At 35.8% G+C, this 21,847-nt stretch overlaps 1 long non-coding RNA gene across 3 annotated transcripts in view; it reads left to right on the plus strand.

The window, feature by feature from the left end:
* Nucleotides 1-21,847, plus strand: part of LOC103882672 — a 150,940-nt gene that overhangs the window by 64,665 nt on the left and 64,428 nt on the right. Inside the window, exon 4 of one of the 3 annotated variants that reach the window (XR_001900530.3) lies at nt 891-1,027. The exons of the other annotated variants lie outside the window; for them this stretch is intronic. This is a non-coding gene — a long non-coding RNA (uncharacterized LOC103882672). Of the gene's footprint in view, nt 1-890; nt 1,028-21,847 lie in introns of those variants that run through there. 3 annotated transcript variants of the gene reach the window in all.

Genomic DNA, 21,847 nt, shown 5'->3' on the forward strand with positions numbered 1-21,847 from the left:
GAGAGCTTCTCTCTTCCCGAATGCACATTCAATCCTGAAAAAGAACTCTGATTGACTCCACTTGAGCCATCCATGCGTCTCTGAATGAATTAACATGTGGAAGGTTATAGGGTACTCGAATTGGACAACTTGGACATGAGAATCTATTCCTGTACAAATGGGGAGTCAGGAGATGACAAGGAGGATTTCTAGAAAAGAAAAAATTCTGGATAGACACAAATGGAAATAACAGATTTTCATCAAATTCCATGTTCAGGGCAGTTTATCCATCCCAATCACCCTGAAAGATATATTAGGAAGTCAGCACTGAATTCTCATCTTTCTTTCCTCCTTCCCAGATCAATACAAAAAAGAGTTACATTCATCTAAATGTCTTTCTCATATGGCTTGAATCATTGGAATGTTATATGTTACAGGAGATTACAGTTCCTACAGTAAAGCAGTGCATTGGCAGGGAAAAATTAAATATATATGCATGTTTTCCCAAGATTTCTAGTTATATTCATGTAAGTTTGGGTCGTCTCAATTCAGGGTGGGTGATTGTGTCATGCTTTGACCACAGTAAGAAATTCAGTAGTAGATTTTCTTTAATACCTTTGCCATTGTGCCTTCAAGCACGTGGGAGGAGATATGCATTAGAGAAAAAAGAAAGCTATTTCTGTTGTCAAAAGTAAATCTCTTATTATTATAATTTGCTTGTGCTTTGAATTGTGGCAAGAAAACAAATAGCACAAAAAATAGTAATACCTCGTAGCATAGAAAATATTTCCTTTTTAAAAATTAGTATACTTATACTGTAATGAAATTGTTTTCCATCTCTATATGGAACCACATATATAAAGTAAGGCAATCAAATATTAAGTAAAACTTTTTCATTAATATTTTATTAGGAGGTGCATGAAGCAAGGTTAAGAAGATGGGAGATGAAGAATGATGAATGGTGACGTGCTAAATTCTGTTAAAAATGAGAAACAAGGCCGGGTGTGGTGGCTCACACCTGTAATCCCAGCACTTTGGGAGGCCGAGCCGGGGAGATCACCTGAGGTCAGGAGATGGAGACCATCCTGGCCAACATGATGAAACCCCATCTCTACTAAAAATACAAAAAAATTAGCGGGGCATGGTGGCATGTGCCTGTAATCCCAGCTACTCGGGAGGCTGAGGCGGGAGAATCGCTTGAACCAGGGAGGGTGGAGGTTGCAGTGAGCCAAGATTGCGTCATAGCACTTGCTTGGCGACAAAGTGAGACTCCATCTCAAAAAAAAAAGAGAAATAAAATAACCTTTTAGGTCAGATACAATAGGTGGTCACATGAAAATTACCTTCATAAGAAAAAGGAAATTAAAGAGGAACTCAAATTTTTAGTGTCTGGGAAGTAACCTGAGATCAAAAGAGAATAGTGAGAAGTCAAATACAGGTTATGGAACAATGCAATTTCAGAAGGGGCTTGATTCATAGTGTCTGTATCATGGGGGTCTAATTATTCAATGTAGGGGACTAATCTATAAAACTTCATATAAAGCTGTTTATTGATGTCTCTGTTGAGATTCTGAACTTTCATCACAATTTGTCCTATTCTGCAGCTTTTTTGGTAACCAGGCTTCTTTGTCTTATCTCTTATTTTGTAATTTGACTTAATTTTCCTACAGATCCGATCAGCATTTAACTTAGCAGTTTTCCCTTGGTTTTCAACTTCAATAAGATTCATCTTTTAAAAAGTAATTTCTTTCAGTCTGGAACATTAGCATGGGATAAATAAAAAAACTGAAAATGTTTTATGTCCTCAAAATCATTACATTTGGTAATTTTAATGATGTTAAATATGTATTATATGTTTGAAGGGTTTGAATTCATGTAAATTGGCAGGTGGACCACAATTATGTAGTTAAATTCTATTTAGAATAAAAGGGTCATATATGCTACCTCATCCACTTGTATCAGTTCCCCACTGTGTTCTCCTTTGTGAATGATTTCACCAAGCAAAGGTGATCTGAAGCGATAAAGCAACCCTACACTCATCCTACATACTCCAGTGTATGTTTGAGCAGCACTGGATTCAAAGGAAGAGGCCATCAGTCACTAAGCATGAGGAATACATATCAGGGCCATTGCCATAGCTTTATCAAAGATCCAGTCTACTCCAGGCCTTTTTAAATGTTTGTTACATTACATTAATACACATTTATGGGGGTACATGTGAAATTTTGTTACATGCAGAGAGTGCATAATGATCAATTGGGGATATTTAGGGTACTCATTGATTTATCATTTGTGTTGAGTACGCTTCAGGTCCTATATTCTGGGTAATTTTAAAGTACAATATATTGTGGTTAACTATAGTCACCCTGCTCTTCTATCAGATTAGAACTTATTCCTTCTATCTAACTGTATGTTTGTACCTACTAATCCCCTAGTTTTTTTGATGGCTGTGTTCTCACAAGGACTATTCCTAAAGGAGGACCTAATTGCTAAGATTTATACAATGGGGGTTTCTTTTGGAAATCTGTCTTTAAAAGAGGAGATGCTTGTGGGAAGGAAGGGGTAGTTGGAGATTGTAGTAGTTAATTTTATATGTCCACTTGGCTAGGCTATAGCACCCTTGATTCAATCAAACATGAATCTGGGTGTTGCTATGAAGATATTTGAGTGTAGCATCTATAGTCAGTTGACTTTAAGTAAAGGAGATTATCCTCCGTACTGTGTGAGTGGGTCTTATCTAATCAATTGAAGCTCTCAAGAACAAACTGATTTTCCATGAGGAATAAGAAATTCCAGCCTTAAAGCCTGTCTGAGAGTTTCCAGCCTGCCAGCCTATCCTGCAGATTTCAGACATGCCTATCCAGATCCCATGATCATGCAAGCCAAGATCAAGTCCTTGAAATACACCTTTTTACATACCTGCCCTCCCCCACCCCCCACACACAGAGGATATACATATATACCTTCTACTGGCTTAGTGTTGGTCTGGTGGATACAGAAATCATATTAATTATTCATTTTATTCCTGTTACATCATACTGACCTCAGCCTGACAACATACCAGATTTCTCCCTTGCTCTAAGTTTTGGAGGGGTAGATGAAGTTCCTGATACATCACATACGTCCTGATATACTTGGTAGACCTTAAGTATTTATATTTAACAAAATGAAACCATGATCATTTTGAAGCAAAAGATATCTGAAGTTGGAATGAGAAACTTATGATTTCTTTATGAATATGAGATAATTTACTTGGGCATCATCCTTAGAGTAGCTTAATTTTTAAGGATATTTTTTCTTCTCTAACTATACTAAATCAACAGTGGAAAAATCCCTAAACTCTGGAGGTGTTTTTATCTTACCAGTCTATCTAAGACACATTCAATCATAGTCGCTATTGAATTTGGCATTTCAATTCTTCACTGTCACTTCTCATTAATTATTGGTTCTAATACTGTCTTTCATGACTTCTTCCTTGTCATTTTACTTCAGGAACTCATTATTTCTAATTGCTATTTTATGCCACTCTTTGGTTCATCAGTTTTTAATGTTCCACTTAATTGACTCCGTTGTTTAAATGATGTGAGGAAAAATGGGGTTAAATTTATCATTTATCTGATGCATTCTGGTATGAGAGAGCTTAATTTGGTTGTTCCATTTTCTAGATAGAAAAAGTAAGGAAATATTTTCTGCATTCTATTCAGATTGTTATTGCTGAAGCCATCTTATGCTATGACCTTTTAAAATAGTTCCAAAGGCTTTAGAAAAAAATTATAGGTACACTGACATTTGCTTATTGTGAAATTTTATATCATGTTCCTTTTTATGTTGTAATTTGTAGTATTCCACATGACAGATTTTTTTGTTAATTGTACATCAGGTCTCACACCCTTATAATTTAGCCAAGAATTTAAAAAGACAAGTAAATAATTGGTTTTAACAGGCCAGAATATGTCAGGGATATATCTGTGGATTTAAAGTTAAAGAAAAATTACTAGAAAAAAATAGATAAAGAAGTATTTAATGTTTATAGCATTCAGTGCAATTTTTTACATAAAAACAAAGTTTTTAAAATGTAAGCAGGGATATTTTATTGTTAAGGTTAACTTAATGAAAATAAAATATGCATTTTATAAGAAAGAATCTAAATCATAATAAATCTAAAAATTCATTGATTTAAATACCATAATATTCTCAATTTATGAAACCCTCCTTTGAACAGATGGAATTTAAATATATGACTTGGCCATCTATCTTTGACTCCAAATGTATTTATATGAGTCCTACATGTTAAATTTATTCCTGGAAATTATCATGACCAATAGAAGACTTTTATATATGTGTCACAATAAGCATGAAATAATGTGATCTCTTTCTCCTTTATTACGTATCCTTGCAGCCACCAGACTGCAGTGTGTGACTTAATCCCACAGAGATATTTTACACTGAAAGTTTGTCTTAAATTATCTTGCAAATCTTTTTGTATTCTACACAAAATGGTTATTCTAATTCTCAGAGTACAACCACAAGCTGGGTAGGTGTAGATCGTGGCACATGGGCAAAAATATGGTGAGTGTAACTGGAACCACACTAGAAAAAAGGAAATTTGTCATCACAAGTATCTTAAGAATGAAAAATTTGAGGCAGTATTTTATTTGCAATGAATTTATGTTAGTGAACTGATACATAAAATAAACTTTCATATAACATATAATTGATTAAAATCATATATACTTGGAAATTAAGCTCATGGGAAAGTTTTTGAAAAAACAAATTTTATGAGAATTTTTGACATTGGTAAAATATATTTATAACAAAAGTTAATATTTATGGGGCTCTTTCAGAATTTTCAGTCTAAATGTGATAGGAACACAAATTCCAATACATATCCAAGAATCATAGAGAGCATGGTGAAAATATCAACATTCTACTATAAAGACACGTGTATGTATGTTTATTGCGGCACTGTTCACAATAGCAAAGACTTTGAACCAACTCAAATGCCCATCAATGATAGACTGGATAAAGAAAATATGGCACATACACACCATGGAATACTATGCAACCGTATACAAGGGTTGTGAATGCATGTTCTCACTGATAGGTGGGAACTGAACAATGAGAACACTTGGTCATCTACCTTAGGTATTTCTCCTAATGCTATCTCTCTCCCAGCCCCCCAGCCCCCGACGGGCCCCAGTGCGTGATACAGCCCCCCAATGTCCATGTGTTCTCATTGTTCAGCTCCCACTTATGAGTGAGAACATGTGATGTTTGGTTTTCTGTTCTTGTGTTAGTTTGCTAAGAATGATAGATTCCAGCTTCATCCATGTTTCTTTATAGTCGAATGATTTATAATCCTTTGGATATGCCCAGTAATGGGATTTCCGGGTCAAATGGTATTTCTGGTTCTGGATCCGTGAGGAATCACCACACTGTCTTCGACAATGGTAGAACTAATTTATACTCCCACCAACAGTGTAAAAGCATTCCTGTTTCTCCACATGCTTTCCAGCATCTGTTGTTTCCAGCATCTCATTTCCTGAGTTTTTATGATTGCCATTCTAACTGGCGTGAGATGGTATCTCATTGTGGTTTAGATTTGCATTTCTCTAGTGACCTGTGATGATGAGCTTTTATTCATATGTTTGTTAGCTGCACAAATGTCTTGTTTTGAGAAATGTCTGTTCATATCCTTTGCCCACTGTTTTATGGGTTGTTTTTTTCTTGTAAGTTTGTTTAAGTTCTTTGTAGATTCTGGATATTAGCCCTTTGTCAGATGAATAGATTGCAAAAATGTTCTCCCATTCAGTAGATTGCCTGCTCACTGTGATGATAGTTTCTTTTGCTGTGCAGAAGCTCTTCAGTTTAATTAGATCCTATTTGTCAATTTTGGCTTTTGTTGCAGTTGCTTTTGGAGTTTTAGTCATAAAGTCTTTGCCCATGCCTATGTCCTAAATGGTATTGCCTATGTTTTCTTCTAGGGTTTTTATGGTTTTAGGTCTTATGTTTAAGTCTTTAATCCATCTTGAGTTAATTTTTGTGTAAGGTGTAAGGAAGGGATCCAGTTTCAGCTTTCTGCATGTGGCCAGCCCAACACCATTTATTAAATAGGGAATTCTTTCACCATTGCTTGTTTTTGTCATGTTTGTCAAAGATCAGAAGGTTGTAGATATGTGGCGTTATTTCTGAGGCCTCTGTTCTGTTCCTTTGGTCTATATATCTGTTTTGGTACCAGGACCATGCTGTTTTGGTTACGGTAGCCTTGTAGTTTGAAGTCAGGTAGCGCGCTGCCTCTAGCTTTATTCTTTTTGCTTAGGATTTTCTTGGCTATGTGGGCTCTTTTTTGATTCCATATGAAATTTAAAGTAATTTTTCCAATTCTGTGAAGTAAGTCAATGGTAGCTTGATGGGGTTGGCATTGAATCTATAAATTACTATGGGCAGTATGGCCATTTTCACAATATTGATTCTTCCTATCCATGAGCATGGAATGTTTTTCCATTTGTTTGTGTCTTCTCTTATGAGCAGTAGTTTGTAATTCTCCTTGAAGAGATCCTTCACATCTCTTGTAAGTTGTATTCCTAGGTATTTTGTTCTCTTTGTAGAAATTGTGAATGGGAGTTCACTCATGATTTGGCTCTCTGTTATTGGTGTACGGGAATGCTTGTGATTTTTGCACATTGATTTCGTATCCTGAGACTTTGCTGAAGTTGCTTATCAGCTTAAGGAGATTTTTGGCTGAAACTATGGGGTTTTCTAAATATGCAATCATGTCATCTGCAAACAGACAATTTGACTTCTTTTTCTAATTGAATACACTTATTTCTTTCTCTTGCCTGATTGCCATGGCCAGAACTTCCACTACTATGTTGCATAGGAGTGGTGAGAGAGGGCATCCTTGTTTTGTGCCAGTTTTTCAAAAGGAATGCTTCCAGTTTTTGCCCCTTCAGTATGATATTGTCTCTGGGTTTGTCCTAAATAGCTCTTATTATTTTGAGATATGTTCCATCAATACCTGGTTTGTTGAGAGATTTTTAGCATGAAGAGCTGTTGAATTTTGTCGAAGGCCTTTTCTGCATCTATTGAGATAATCATGTGTTTCTTGTTATTGGTTCTGTTTAAGTGGTGGATTATATTTATTGATTTGCGTATGTTGAATCAGCCTTGCATCCCAGGGATGGAACTGACTTGGTCGTGGTGGATAAGCTTTTTGATGTGCTGCTGGATTCAGTTTGCCAGTATTTTATTGAGGTTTTTCACATAAGTGTTCACCGGGGATATTGGCCTGAAATTTTCTTTTTTTGTTCTATCTTTGCCAGGTTTTGGTATCAGGATGATGCTGGCCTCTTAAAATGAGTTAGGGAGGATTCCCTCCTTTTCTGTTGTTTGGAACAGTTTCAGAAGGAATGGGTACCAGCTCTTCTTTGTACATCTGGTGGAATTCGGCTGTGAATCCGTCTGGTCCTGGACTTTTTTTCATTGGTAGGTTATTAATTACTGCCTCAATTTCAGAGCCTGTTATTGGTCTATTCAGGGATTCAACTTCTTCTTGATTTAGTCTTGGAAGGGTGTATGTGTCCAGGAATTTATCCATTTCTTCTGCATTTTCTAGTTTATTTGCATAGAGGTGTTTATAGTATTCTCTGATGGTAGTTTGTATTTCTGTATGATCACTGGTGATACCCCCTTTATCATTTTTTATTGCATCTATTTTATTCTTCTCTATTTTCTTCTTTACCATTCTGGTTAGTCGTCTATCTATTTTGTTGATCTTTTCAAAAAACCAGCTCCTGTATTCATTGATATTTTTGAAGGTATTTTTGTGCCTCTGTCTCCTTCAGTTCTGCTCTGATCTTAGCTATTTCTTGCCTTTTGCTAGCTTTTGAATTTGTTTGCTCTTGCTCCTCTAGTTTTTAATTGTGATGTTAAGGTGTTGAGTTTAGATCATAGGCAGATCATGTCTGTTTAGACATAGGCATGGGCAAAGACTTTATGACTAAAACACACTGCTTTAAATGTGTCCCAGAAGTTCTGGTATGTTGTGTCTTTGTTCTCATTGATTTCAAAGAACATCTTTATGTCTGCCTTCATTGCATTATTTACCCAGTAGTCATTCAGGAGCAGGTTGTTCAGTTTCCATGTAGTTGTGTGGTTTTGAGTGAGGTTCTTAATACTGAGTTCTAATTTGATTGCACTGTGGTCTGAGAAACTGTTTTTTTATGATTTCCATTCTTTTGCTTTTGCTGAGGAGTGTTTTACTTCCAATTATGTGGTCAATTTTAGGATAAGTGTGATGTGGTGCTGAGAAGAATGTATATTCTGTTGATTTAGGCTGGATAGTTCTGTAGGTGTCTTATTAGGTCCGCTTTGTCCAGAGCTGACTTTAAGTCTTGGATAGCTTTGTTAATTTCTGTCTTGTTGATCTGTCTAATATTGACCGTGGGGTGTTAAAATCTCCCACTATTATTATTTGGGAGTCTAAGTCTCTTTGTCAGTCTCTAAGAACTTGCTTTATGAATCTAGGTGCTCCTGTATTGGGTGCATATATATTTAGGATAGTTAGCTCTTCTTGTAGCATTGATCCCTTTATTATTATGTAGTGTCCTTCTTTGTCTCTTTTGATCTTTGTGGTTTAAAGTCTGTTTTATCATAGGCTAGGATTGCAACTCCTGCTTTTTTTTTTTTTTTTTTTTTTTTTTTTTTTTTTTTTTTTTTTTTTTTTTTTTTTTTTTTTTTTTTTTTTTTTTTTTTTTTTTTTTTTTTTTTTTTTTTTTTTGCTTTCCATTTACTGGATGTTGAATATTGGTCCCCACTCTCTTCTGGCTTGCAGGGTTTCTGCAGAGAGATCTGCTGTTAGTCTGATGGGCTTCCCTTTGTGGGTAACCCAAAGTTTCTCTCTGTCTGCCCTTAACATTTTTTCCTTCATTTCAACCTTGGTGCATCTGATGATTATGTGTCTTGGGGTTGCTCCTCTAGAGGAGTATCTTTGTGGTGTTCTCTGTAGTTCCTGAATTTGAATGTTGGCCTGTCTTGCTAGGTTGGGGAAGTTCTCCTGGATCATATCTTGAAGAGTGTTTTCGAGCTTGGTTCCATTCTCCCCATCACTTTCACATACACCAATCAAACGTAGATTTGGTCTTTTCACATAATCCCGTAATTTTTGGAGGCTTTGTTTATTTCTTTTCACTCTTTTTTCTCTAAACTTATCTTCTCACTTTATTTTATTGAGTTAATCTTCAATATCTGATATCCTTTCTTCTGCTTGATCGATTCAGCTATTGAAACTAGTGTATGCTTTGCGAAGTTCTTGTGCTGTGTTTTCAACTCCATCAGGTCGTTTATGTTTTTCTCTAAACTGGTTATTCCAGTTAGCAATTCATCTAACCTTTTTATCAAGGTTCTTAACTTCCTTGCATTGAGTTAAAACATGTTCCTTTAGCTCAGAGGAGTTTGTTATTACCCACCTTCTGAAACCTACTTTTGTCAATTCATCAAACTCATTCTCCATCCAGTTTTGTTCCCTTGCTGGCAAGGAATTGTGATCCTTTCGAGGAGAAGAGGCGTTCTGGGTTTTGGAATTTTTCAGTCTTTCTATGCTGGTTTCTCCCCATCTTCGTGAATTTATCTACCTTTGGTCTTTGATGTTGGTGACCTTGGATTGGGTTTCTGTATCTGGATGTCCTTTTTGTTGATCTTGATGCTATTCCTTTCTGTTTGTTAGTTTTCATTCTAACAGTCAGGCCCCTCTGCTGCAGGTCTGCTAGAGTTTGCTCGAGGTCCACTCCAGACCCTGTTTGCCTGGGTATCACCATGCAGAACAGCAGTTTGCTGCCTGCTCCTTCTTCTGCTATATGTTTTGCAAGTACCCTTTTAAAGGCATATTATTCCTCTTAATGAATCCAGAAAAGAAAGACCATTTAATACACATGACAATACCGTAAAATACATATTGCATCATCCTGTCAGGATGGCTATTCTCTAAAAATAACCATACTCACAGGATCTCTTATATGCACATATAAGAGATAACAACAAGTGTTGGGGAGAGTTTGCAGAAAAGAACATTTGTATGCTCTTTATGGGAATGTGGATTGATGCAGCTATTGTGGAAAACAGCATGAATATTCCTAAAGAAATTAAAAACAGAACTACCGTATGACCCAGCAATCCCTTTTTGGGTATATATCTAAATTAAATGATATCATTATGTAGAAAAGATATCTTCATTCCAATGTTTACTGAATCATTATTCACAATTTTTAAGATATTGGAATCAATCTCAGTGTCCATGAATAGATGAATAGACAAATAAAAGTAGTATATGTACAAAATGAGTACTATTTGACTTTAAAAGAGGTGACATCATGAATGAACTTTCAGAACGTTATGTTAAGTAAAATAAGCCAGGCACAGAAAGACAAATACTACATCATAGATCCATTTATATGTAGAATCTAAATAAAATGAACTTTCAGAAAGAGAACACAACACAGCATTTACCAGAGACAAGCAGCATAGATGAAGGGACTGTGGAGATATTTGTCAAAAGACACCAAATTTGAGTTAGATGGCAGGAGTAAGTGCAAGAGATCTATTGTACACCATGCCGACTACAGTTAATAACAATGAATTGTATACTTAAAAATCACTGAGAGAAGCATGTTCTCACCACAAAAAATTTGTAAGTATGTGAGGTAATACATATGTTAAATTGCTTGATTTAACCATTCTTCAGTGTATACATATATCGAAACACAATGCTGTACACCATAAATATATACATTATTTACTAGGCATTTTAAAAATTAATTTTAAAAACTGAGAACAGATTTGGAAAGTTAAAAACAGAAACACGTCTGCATTTATTTGGAAAGGAAATAAGTAAATTGTTAAGTATCACTCAACTAAGAAAAAAGAGAAAGCCTTTCAAAGAGCAAAAGTTTTAATTTTTTAATCTGCTCTTTTTCTGCGTGCTCTGGTTTTAATCAAATATTTTAAATGATTCCATTTTCTATCCTTATAGTGTTTAAAATTATGCTTTATTTTTTGAATATTTCAGTGTTTGTTCTAGAGTTTGCAATATACTATAAATGTACAACTAATCTATGTATACTTTCAAATAACATTATTATTTTATAGTTAATGCACACAACTTATAGCAGAGCATTACCATTTCCTCTCCCTTATATCATTGATGTCATTCATTTTATGTGTACATATTTTATAATCAATATATGATTGTTATTTTGGCTTTGAATGCAAATTTATCTATTGGATCAATTTAAATTTTAATTTATTTTACCTGTATTTGTTCCTTCTGGGACACTATTCTTTTGTGTGTGTGTAGATCTGATTTTGTGATCTAGATTATTTTTTTCTCACTGAATAATTTAACTTTTTAAAGTAGGATGGATCTTCTGTTTGCAATAAATCTCCTTGGTTTTCGGTTGTCAGGGGAAATATTTCTTCATTTTTGAATAGTAATTTTGCTAGATATAGTATTCTAGTTTAGTAAATTTTTTCCTTCATCACTTTAGAAATGTTGCCCCAATTTTTCTTGCTGCCATGGTCTTTTAAGAGAAGGCTGATGTGTGTGTGTGTGTGTGTGTGTGTGTGTGTATGTATATATTTATGGTGGTGAATAAATTATTTCAGAATGTTATTGGAAGGCTGATACATATATATACACACACACGATATATGTCACATATATATAATATATATCAGCGTTCAAGATACATATGTATAAATTATATATATAAAACTGGTCCTTATTTCTCTGATATATATGAGAAATATATATATTTATGTATTATATATATAAAGCAAAGTATAGGTTTAGTTTTTTTTTATTTTATTTTTGGTATTCTGCTTAGTGTTCACTGAGATTCTTGCTGTATGGTTTGGTGTCTGTCGTTACTTTTAGAAGGTTCTCAGCCATTATTACTTCAAATATTCTTCTTCCCTTGTCTGTCTTCTCATTCTCATTCTAGTATTCCTGTTACATATATGCTGAACATTTTGAGATAGTCTATAGATCTTGAAATTTCTATTGTGATATATATATCATATATATCAGCCATTTATATATATAAATATATATATTTTTTAACTTTCCTAGTTCTCTATAGTAAGGTGTTTTGTTCTCTAGTTGCTACTTTCGAGATTTTGTCTTTGTCCTTAGTTTTCAATAATCTGAATTTGCTATAACAAAGTACAATTTTGGATTTATTTTTTGTTTTATTTTTGGTATTTATCCTGCTTAGTGTTCACTGAGATTCTTGCTCGATGGTTTGGTGTCTATTGTTACTTTTAGAAGGTTCTCAGCCATTATTACTTCAAATATTCTTCTTCCCTTTTCTGTCTTCTCATTCTCATTCTAGTATTCCTGTTACATATATGCTGAACATTTTGAGACAGTCTATGGATCTTGAAATTTCTATTGTGTAGCTTTTTAAAATTAATTTTCTTGTAATTTCTGTTCAAAAAGTTTCTATGGATAGATCTTCAGCTTCTTCACTGATTCTTTCCTCAGCCACGCCGAGCTGGCTGATGAGCTCATCAAAGCATTTCTGCATTTCTGTTAGCATTGTTTATTCCTAGAATCTCTTTTTAATTCTTTATTAAATTTTATTTATCTTTACTTTATTTGCCTGTTATTACATGTTGTCTACTTTTTTCATTAGAGACTTTTACATATTAATCACAGTTATTTTAAATTCTGTCTGATAATTTCAAAATCTGTATCATATATGAGTCTTGTTATGTTTGCTTTATATCTTCAGACATTTTTTTCCCGTCTTTTGGCAAGACTTAAACTTTTTTGTTTAAAGCCAACATGATGTATTGGGCAAAAGGAACAGAGGTAAGCAGTCCTTTATTTTGAGGTGTTACATCAATCTGACTAGGATTTGGGCTAATTTTAAATTCTCTTGTAGCTATACATTTCAGTCTTTTATTTACTCTAATATCCTTTCTCTTGTTATTCATTCAATCTTTGAGTTTCCCTAAAAACTCCTTAAATAGAATGTGAGCCTGACAGGTCTTTCAGCTGTAATCTATTTTTGTTATACAGGAACCCTGTTGATATGATGGGAAGGTGGAAGACAGGGGAAGCATGTGATAATCTTATTATCAAATCGTGATAATAATGTTATATTCCTATCCTGATATTGACAACATGTGTCCTCTCTCTTTTTGTTTTGGTCAGTCTAGCTAGAGGTTTATCAATTGATACTTTCAAAGAACTAGTTTTTGGTTTCTTTTCTTTTTCTATTGTTTTTCTGTTTTTTGCTTCACTGATTTTCATGCTGATCTTTACAATTTCTTTTATATTCCTACTTCATGTTTAATTTGCTCTTCTTTTTCAGTTCTTTAATAAGAAGCTAAAGACCATGATTTATGAACTTTTATCTTTCCTAGTATGGATATATAACGTTACAAATTTCCAATTAAACACTGTTTTTGCCACATCTCACAGAATTTTACATATCTGTATTTTAATTTTTTTCAATTTTTATTATAAGTTCCATGGTACATGTGGAGGATGTGCAGGTTTGTTACATAAGTAAACATGCGCCAGTATTGTTTGCTGCACAATCAACCCATCACCTAGGTATTAAGCCCAGCATCAATAAGCTGTTCTTTCTAATGCTCTCCCTCCTCCCAGGCCCCCACCCCTGACAGGTCCCAGTGTGTATTGTTCCTCCTCATGTGTTCTCATCATACAACTCCCACTTGTAAGTGAGAATATGTGGTGTTTGGTCTTATGTTTCTGCGTTTTCAGTTTACTGAGGATAATGGTTTCCAACTCCATCCATGTCCCTGCAAAGGACATGATCTCATTCTTTTTATGGCTGCATAGTATTCCAGAGTGTATATATATCACATTTTCTTTATGTAACCTATTACTGAAAGGCATTTAGATAGATTCCATGTCTTTGCTATTGTGAATAGTGCTACAATGAATATGCACGTGCATGAATCTTTATAATAGAATGATTTATATTCCTTTGGGTATGTATTCAGAAATGGTATAACTGGGATAGAAATGGTATTTCTGCCTCTAGATCTTTGAGGAATCACCACATTGTTTTCCACAATAGACTAATTTACACTCCCACCAACAGTGTAAAAATGTTGCTTTCTTTGCAACGTCACCAGAATCTGTTGTATTTTATGTACCTTTATTTAAATCGAATTTGAAATACTTCCCAATTTTTTTGACACATGGATTATTGTGTTATTTTATGTACAAATATCTGCATATCTCCTAGAGAATTTTTAATGAATTTCTAATTTAAATTTAAATCTATTGTGGTTGTATTGTAGTACATACATTGTATGATTTCAATGCTTATAGATACATTGAGAGTTATTTTATGGCCTGCTCACTTGATTTGATTCCCTTTTCTCTCTGAGTTTCATGTAAGACAGTTTTTCTTGCTATAAATCTTTGAACCTCTCTTTTCAGGTCCACAAATCTTTCATTTTGCAGTGTATTATTTGCTGTAATACCATCAAGGATAGTTTTCACTTACCCAGTTGCTTTTATCACTACAAGTTCTGAGTTTTTAATGGCATCTATGTGTCTTTGAATATATGAGATATAGTTGTATTTGTTTCCGTATACTTGTCTGTTAATTCTAAAACCTCTGTCCATTCTGCATTCATTTTGATTGATTGATTCGTCTCTATTATCAGTCATATTTCCCTGCTTTTTTATATGTTCGATAATTTTTATTAGATTTCAGATACTGTGAATTTTATCTGGGTAACTGATATTTTTATATTTTATAAATATATTCTTCTAGGAAGTGGTCAAGTATCAGGGAAGTCATTTGATCCTTTTTGTCTTTTTGGAAGAATTTTAGGCAGAATTGGCACAGTGCTCAGTGTAGGGCTTATTATTCTCCACTATTGAGGTAAGACCATTCTGTGACCTCTACCCAATGCAACATGATTCATGAGGTTTTCTGGGATGCTTGGTGGAAACATCACTATTCCCAGCCCTCTCACCATTAATCCTTTAGGTGATTTTTCTCCCTAGCCTCGGATTGTTTCTCACACTTGAGTACTAATCAGTATTCTGCTGAGCACTTGAGGGGGAAACTCTACAGGCTCCCAAATTTCTCTTTAAATTTTTTCAGTTCTATAATCACCAGTACTGAACCCTACAAATTTTAGGTTCTCTATTCCACTCTGACTGTCAGTTCTGTTTCCTCAATTTGGGGAGAATTCTGGTGTCCACCTGGGCTAACCTTTTCTTCACCATGGCCTCAGAACTGTCATAAAGCAGTAACCATGGACAATCATAAGGCTCCCCTCATTTGCTTCCCATTTCTTAAGAATCACTATCCTTTGTTGCTAAATTTTTAGTGCCTTAAAAATTATTGTTGTATATTATTTTAGTTTTTTGTTGTTATTTTAGTCAGGAGGGTAAATCAAGTCCTCTTTTCTTCATCCTGACTGAAAGCATAAATCTCTGATACACTATTTTCAAATACATTAAATTTTGAAATAATTTTGTATACTTTATCAAAACATTTAATCACTTTGAGATTATTACAATGTAATATATATGCCCTAAGAACTGTGGAGAGACTTCAAGTAATTTGATGTAGACAATTAATTTTGTTACCTGAAAATTCTGAAACCAAACATTTAAGAGAGAAGCAAGAGGAAAGCTCAATACAGCACCAAATAGAATATAATAAGCTTTGTTTTGTTCTTCACTTCAGCTTTTTGGATATAGGTGCTCTAACATAAAGCGTTTTGTCTTTCTATTCCAATTTTAGTATAATGCTTAATGCCTGAGGAAAAAACTGGATGGATTACAAGCAAAATAGAACCTTAGCTTGGAGAAGGAAATCTTGATAAACACTTTTATTATTTTTATTTTTCTGAGGCAAACATCTTAACTCTTCTTTAAAAATTGGTTAGTGGTACTTAACTGATGAAGAGGGCTCTCAAAATAGAGGAAAACAGTTATCCTATCACTGTGAACATTTTTCTTTCATACAGTACAATGTAACCTTTTTCACTCCTTTTAAAAATTGAAATAAAATTCAAAGTCATTACCATTAGTTAGAACCCCAGGAAATAGCCTCCCAGTCAGACAGATGGCTCAACAAGCTTCTTAATGATGGTGTTTTCCATTCCGGATTTCTCTACATGGAGACCAAAAAGGAAAACAAAACAAAAACCCCAGGATATCTGATTCAAAATTGGAATGGGAAATTTCAATAAAGCATAAGAAACATTGGCATTTCAGAATGCACTTTGGAATCATTTATTGCCTGCCCGTTTCCGTGTTATTTCAGGTCTTCATTACTTTTCATATGAATTCTGTACTAGCCTTCTAGGTATTCCCAATTCCCAACACTCATGGCTCCAAATTGTTTTTCAAACTTCTGGTAGCTTAAGTTTCTCATGGCCCAATTTCCACAACTTTCAAGTCCCCGTGTACAAGCATCCAAGGTGGTTTAATTTAATTGTCACAGCTAATCAAAATGTAATGCCTATTTTTAAGACACTGGTCTTCAACTTTCAGCTAAACTTGTTTGTTCCTTGTCTCCAAAATAAGCCACTAGTCTATTCATGTCAGACTTAATCTGACAACCCTATTAATTACCCCACTGATATGGCTTGGATCTGTGCCTGTACAAATTGCAGTTCCAATTGTAATACCCAGTGTTGGAGGAGGGTCCTCTTGGGAGGTGGTTGTATGTGGGGGCAGATTTCCCACTTGGGGCTCTTCTCATGATAAAGTGAGTTATCATGAGATCTGGTTGTGTCAAAGTGAGCATCACCTCCCCTCTCTCTCTTGCTTCTGCTCTGGCATGTAAGATGTCCCTGCTTCCCCTTCACCTTCTGCCATGATTGTAAGTTTTCTGAGGCCTCCCCCGAAGTCAAGCAGATGCCAGCGTCATGCATCTTGTCTAGACTGCCAAACTGTGATCCAATTAAACCTCTTTTCTTTATAAATTACCTGGTCTCAGGTATTTATTTATAGCAATGCGAGAACAATTCAGTACAAAAAAAAAAATGGTATCAGGAGTGGAGTATTTCTGTAAAGATACCTGAAAACGTGGAAGCATCTTTGAAACTGGATAACAGGTAGAGGTTGGAAGAGTATGGAGAGCTCAGAAGAAGACAGGAAGAAGAGGGAAAATTTGGAACTTCCTAGAGACTTGTTAAATTGTTGTGACCAAAGTGCTGATAGTGATACCAACAATGAAGTCCAGACTGAGGAGGTCTCAGATGGAACTGAGGAACTTATTGGGAACTGGAGCAAAGGACACATTTGTTACACCTTGGCAAAGACCTTGGTTGGATTGTTCCCTTGCCCTAGGGACCTGTGGAATTTTGAACTCGAGAGTGATGATTTAGGGTAACTGGCAGAAGAAATTTCTAACCATCGAAGTTAGAAGAAGTTAGAACCATCTCCGACTGTCAGGTCTGTTTCCTCAATTCAGGGAGAATTCTAGTCTCCACCTGGGCTAACCTTTTCTTCACCATGGCCTCAGAACTGTTATAAAGCAGTAACCCTGGACAACCATAAGGCTCCCCTCATTTGCTTCCCATTTGTGACCTGGCTGTGTCTAACAACTTATGCTAACATGCATGAGCAAAAAAAATGACCTGAAACTGGAACTTATGTTTAAAAAAGAAGCAAAGCATACAAGTTTGGAAAATTTGCAGCCCAATAGAAAAGAAAAGTCTATTTTCAGTGGAAGAGTTCAAGCTGGCTTCAGAAATTTGAATAAGTAAAAAGGAGCCAAATGCTAATATCCAAGACAACAGGGAAAAGGCCTTGAAGACATTTTAGAGACATGCATGGCAGCCCCTCCCATCACAGGCCTAAAGGTTTAGAACGAAAGAATGGTTTGGGGTGCCAGGTCCAGTGTCCCACTTCCCTGAGCAGCATAACGATATCACTCCCTGTGTGCCCATTGCTTTAGTCCCAGCTGTGGCTCCAAGGGACCCAGGCACAGCTTGGACCACTGCAAACCATAAATCTTGATGGCTTCCACGTGGTGTTAAGCCTGCAGGTGTACAAAATGCAAGCGTTGAGGCTTGGGAGCCTCTGCCTTAATTTCAGATGAGGTATGGAAAAGCCTGGATGTCCAGACAGAAGCCTGCTGCATGGGCAGAGCCCTCATGGGAAAACCTCTGTGAGGGCACTGTGGAGGGGAAATGTGGGGTTGGATCCCCCACATAGAGTCTCCATTGGAGCACTGCCTGGTGGAGCAGTGAGAAGAGAGCCATCATCCTCCAGACTCCAGAATTGTAGATCCACTGGCAGTTTGCACCCTGCACCTGGGAGAGCCACATTCAACACAAGTCCATGACAGTAACCATAAGGGCTGAACCCTGAAAAGCCACAAAGCTGGAGATTCCCAAGGCCTTGGAAGCTCACCTCTGGCCCCAGTATGTCCCGGATGGATACATGGAGTCAATGGAGATTATTTTGCAGCTTTAAGGATGAATAACTGCCCTGCTGGGTTTGAGACTTGCATGGGGCCCATATCCCTTTTGTTTTGGCCAATTTCTTCCTTTTGGAACAAGAGTGTTTGCCTGATGCCTATAGCCCCATTATATCTTGGGAGTAACTAACTTGTGCTTTTAATTTTACAGGCTCATAGGCGATCTGGGCTAGCTTTGTCTTAGATGAGACTTTGGACTTTGGTCTTCTGAGTTAGTTCTAGAATGAGTTAAGATTTTAGGGGACTGTTGGGAGGGGATGACTGCATATTGCAATGTTAGACATGAGATTTGGGAGGGACCATGGATGGAATGATATGGTTTGGATCTGTGTCCCTGCTCAAATCTCAGTCAAATTATAATCACCAGTGTCAGAGGTGGGGCCTGGTGGTAGGTGGTTTGATCATGGGGGAATACTTCCCCCTTGGTCCTGTTCTCATGATAGTGAGTGAGTTGTGAGATCTGGTTGTTTAAAGTGTGTAGTACCTCCCTGCCTCTCTCTTGCTTCTGCTCTGGTTATATAAGACATGCCTGCTTCCTCTTCACCTTCTGAGATGATTGTAAGTTTCCTGAGGCCTCCCCAGAAGCCAAGCAGATGTTAGCATCTGCATCCTGTACAGCCTGTGGAGCCATGAGCCAATCAAAACTCTTTTCTTTATAAATTACCTAGTCTCAGGTGTTTGTTTATAGCAGTGCAAGAATGACCCAATACAGCCACTAGTAGATTTGCTCATTCTGTATTCTAGCCATGCATGCCCTACTGCTTCTACAAAATCTGAGCCACCTCTCACATCCCTCCTTCTGTAGTATTCACTTAGCAAACACAAACCAGTGACTCTCTCTCTCTTCTAAACAGGCATTCATTTTTTTCCTGTTGTTACTTAATCATCATCCATATTATTCCTTACAATAACTGTCCATCACATTTTTCAGCCTATAGAGTATAGCGCACATTTCCCAAACTCCCACACTCCCATTCCCACTCCATTTCAGCAGTTAAGTAGGATTCAATTTCTCACATTCTACTTTAGGGAAAAATAGAAGGCATACCCCTTATTTTACTGTAATTAAACATATCCAGGATCCTTTGCTACCCTTCTCCCCTCCTATTATTATAACAGAATTATTCTTCCTGTTACCTAAAGCTAATTACTCCACCTGTGATTTGTTCTCATCCATGCCTATCTTCTAAGCTATCAATGATCTCTTTTCCCTTTTGATATTTACCTTCTCCTCAAGTGAGTTCCTCTCATTGCCTTAAAATAAAATTTCTCCCATCCTGCTACATTTCTGCCTCTCACAGTCCCTTCTTTCTTTGTCTACTCTTCTGATCTTCAGACCAGCATATTCAATAAGCTTTTTCCACTCATGTGTTTAGTTAACCCCAAGTCATTTGAAGCTCAATATGCCCAAAATAAAATTTACAATTTCATACATTCCATCCCACTAAAAAATATAAAATAAAATAAACAAAACCCCACAGCTTTTCTATTTCCTGCGTTTTCTGTCTCAGTGACTATCACTGTCAGCAAGCAGACACTTAGACGTCATAATTCATTTTGTCTTCTCCCTTTCATTCCATGTAGAGTCCACCAAAAGATCTGGTCAGTTGTGTATCCTAAATACCAATAACATTAATTTCCTTCTTTCCATCTCCACTTCTACCGTCTCAGAACAGCTGTCTTCATTCATGACTCTTAACATTTTAATCTGCATTTTCTGTCTACAGCATTCAGCCAAGAACCAGTTTAAGTGTCCAGTGACATCTCTATCACTAAACCAAGGGACATTTTTGTGTTTATCTTGCTTGACCTCTCAGCAGAATTCAGAACTGTTTATGACCCTGTCCTCCTGGAAGCACTCTCGATCCTTGTCTTCCATGAAAACTTCTGAATTTTTGCCTATTTTAGCCACTCTTTCTCAGTTCTCTTTTTTGACTTTTCAATTTTAACTGGACCATTAAAACTGAAGTTTCATAAGAAGTCTCTCTTTCCCTCTCTCTCGATCTATCTCTGTTTCTATAATTTCTCATTAGATGATCTTACTCGTGACATGACTTCAGTGAATAGTTACATACACTACTCCATTATCTTAGCTCATTAACATCTCCCCTCCTGAAGAAAAGCCTTCTCAAACCTCATAATGTTAATTGTTCTATCAATTACTTTCACACCTTGTAGGTTCCTTACTGTTTTCAATTGTAAACTTATTTACATGATTATTCTATTATTATTTTTACACCATTACACTGTTTGTTACATGAGATATAGTTTCACATTTTTAACGTTAAGTTTACTTTTTATTTCTCTGCAAAGGTCTTAGAACTATACCTTGAATATAACAAAATTGGAAACTAAAAAATTTCCGAATTAGAAAACATTGAATGTTCAAATACATAATATTCAGTGTACTATATTGATTATGATTGATGGTCAAGAAACTCTTTACGTTTATAATGTATGTAAAAATTAAGCAAATTTACTTCATAATACGTAGTGTGAAAATAAAATGTCTTGGGTGCCCAAAATCACTAAGGAAAACTAAAGCTGGAAAGTACTTAGGGCAAACCTGCCTCCCATTCTATTCAGTTATCCCTCTGCTCACTGCAGTAGATGCATATATGATTGCCTCCTTTGGAAAGGCTAATCAGAAAGTCAAAAGAATGGAACTCTTTGTGTTTCACCTATCTGTGACCTGGAAGCTCCCTCCCTATTTAAAGTCTTGCTGCCTTTGCTTCAAGTTGTCCCACCTTTTCAGACCAAACCAAAACCAATGTACTTCTTACATACGTTGATTAATGTCTCATGTCTCCTTAAAATGTATAAAATTCATAACCTCGATGATCAGCAAGATATCCGAAAAATAGAAGGACTATTCAAGACTTTACCCCTCACTTCCTCTTCCCTTATTATTGGCAGCCTAGCACTTACAGGTATGCCTTTCCTCACAGGCTTTTACTCCAAAGACCTTATTATCGACGTGCCCTGACCAACCACTTTGGGCACATGTTTTTAAGATTTCCTGAAGCTGTGTTGTGGGCACGTTCTCAACCTTGGCAAAATAAACTTCCTAAATTAACTGAGACCTGTCTCAGATTTTCTGGGTTCACAATAGTATTGCTTGCAAAGCAATGACAAAGATGACAGCCTTGATGTGATATATTATTTCCTGTTTTATGGTGTAAATGTAAGCTGTGACATAGTAAATATGTTTCAGTTATAAAGATCAATACATATTCTCTCACAAGTTAATTATTAGATGTAATCTGGTGAAAAATTAAGAAATAAATGTTTAATTGCATTAAAATAATGGGTTTTCCCAAAAATTTTGAGCTAACCCACTTCTATACCAGCATAAATTAAATCATAATACTACATTT

This window comes from Papio anubis, chromosome 4, assembly GCF_008728515.1.
Source record: "Papio anubis isolate 15944 chromosome 4, Panubis1.0, whole genome shotgun sequence".
In the NCBI taxonomy this organism is placed as follows: domain Eukaryota; kingdom Metazoa; phylum Chordata; class Mammalia; order Primates; family Cercopithecidae; genus Papio; species Papio anubis.